The sequence below is a fragment of the Grammomys surdaster genome, unplaced genomic scaffold, assembly GCF_004785775.1.
Source record: "Grammomys surdaster isolate TR1022 unplaced genomic scaffold, NIH_TR_1.0 169, whole genome shotgun sequence".
In the NCBI taxonomy this organism is placed as follows: domain Eukaryota; kingdom Metazoa; phylum Chordata; class Mammalia; order Rodentia; family Muridae; genus Grammomys; species Grammomys surdaster.
Genome location: NW_021604617.1, coordinates 14,405,161 through 14,407,189, shown reverse-complemented (window position 1 = coordinate 14,407,189; position 2,029 = coordinate 14,405,161). Strand labels below are relative to the sequence as shown.

Below are 2,029 nucleotides of genomic sequence, written 5' to 3'. Positions count from 1 at the left end.
ACCAGTTATGGGAAAACAACCAACCTACCTCAAAGATGAGAAGCAACCAGCAACTTCCTCATATTTGGAATCACAAGGAATTTGGAAATTCAGTGTTTTCAGTTTTTCCCCTGAGTTATGAATGTTTTTTTTTTTTACATAGTCTTTAGTGTAGCAAATACATTCTATTGTTTCAAGTTGTACACCTAATGCTAGGGTTCTAGTGCTGAAAACAGAAGCTAGCTCTTAGCATAAAGTGGTGGTGGTTACATGCTTTGTGACAATTTTTGATGTGATGCAGACCTGCAGAAGCCTCCTTTCTGTGTTTCTCATATACCCTTGTATCTTCAAGTTATTTTCAAAGGAGAAACCACAAGACCATAATGAAGAACAAGCAGACCATCCTGCATTGCTGCATCACCTTTTGCACGTCGGATTTCCCGTAGAGTTTGGTACCGCTCCAATAAGTGATCCCCACAGATGACGTCTACCTGACAAGCTGGATCAAGATGCATTTTTGTTCTAAGAAGTTTTTCTACATGCCCAATAGTTGCTTCTCCTGAAACACACAGAAACTTCTTTTCCAATGACTTAAAATGTCCTGTATCTTCACTAGCACCAATGAACTCAAGTAATAAAGACATATCAAGTTCAGGTGGAATACGAAACACTGACTCTAGGACTGTTTTAGTTCTTCCTTTGCTTGAAAGGACTGGCTGTGGAGCAGCAAGCTTGGGGACTTCTAGACCTCTTTCTTTATAGAAGTCATGCATTTGCTTTTTTCTCTTTCCTCTAGGTTGATCACTAATTTGTATACTATGTCTTGTAATTGCCAGTCCAATCTTACATTATAAAGAGGCTAAGTCTGGTGGACCACTATGTTGCCTTTCGGGCATCTGTTACTTATAGTAAAAATGTCTCACAATGCAGCTTTTACAAAAGGTATGAAGACATTCTGTAATGGTAGTTGCATCTATCAAGTAACCTTTGCAAATGGAACACAAGATGTACGGGTTCAGTTCCACAAGATTAATCAGGAGCTCCACCTCGTCCTCAAAGTCCACCCGTCCCGACTCCAGAAGCAGAGAGAAGTGGCTCATCTCTTCCTCCTCCTCCTCTTCTTCCTCCATCTCCTCATCATCTTCCAACTCTTCATCTTAGTCCTCGAAGGGGCCTCTCAAGAGGCCCAGGCTGCCCTCGGGCTCCAACGCTGTGGGCCGAGAGCGAGAGCAGCAGGGAGCGCCCACCTGGCCCAGGGATGGTGGGGGCCTGGATGAGGGCGGGCGGAGAGATGGGAGGCAGAGGTGGAGGCGGCATGGCTGAGGCAAGCTTGGCTTCAGAGGCGCACTGGTTTTCCGTGGCCTCAGTCTCAGCCTCCTCCATGGCAGGGATCAGAAACCAGGCGAGCTGAGGGCGAGGCGAGGCGAGTTGGACGGCTAGCCCTGTTTTTAATATCTTTTAGAAGCTTGTACAGAATTTTTTGGTACTGTGCTAGCTAGCCTGCTGAAAAGAGGCTTTCATGTTTGATTCAAATCAAATTATCTGAATCCTATGGGTGATGTGTCTGCAACCACACTATTTGGCATTAACTTCAGAAAGACAAACTAGAGACACAGGTATACTCTGTATTTTCTGGGGACTCATCGGATCTTGAATATATGATTATACCATAAATCTAGTCAAAATATAATATGATACATAGATGCTGTTTGAGGAAACTTTTGTGTATTTCTCTCTTGTCCTTTAGTCTCCTTTTGTATTTAGTCTCCCCAGCTCTAATAAAAGCCTATCTGCCTGTGTTTTCTTTTGTTTCTTTCTTGATTTCAAACTTATATCTTGTTTATCCTAATATTTCTTTCTAAGCTCAAGTCCTTACTCTGACCTATGAAATCCTACAGAACTAAGAAATAGAGGTAGTGTGAGTCTAATTATAATTTAAAAACATGTCATCCCCAAATTGTGGAATTTTCCTTAAAATAGTTAAATATGGGGAAACAGCAGGAAACAGAGAACCTCAGAAAAATAAAGAAATCTAAGGAACATTTGCAGA

General features: G+C 42.1%; 1 pseudogene; it reads right to left on the bottom strand.

Moving 5' to 3' along the window:
* Positions 1-276: 276 nt before the first annotated feature.
* On the bottom strand, positions 277-1,362 carry LOC114620434 (annotated as a pseudogene).
* Between the last annotated feature and the right edge of the window lie 667 nt (positions 1,363-2,029).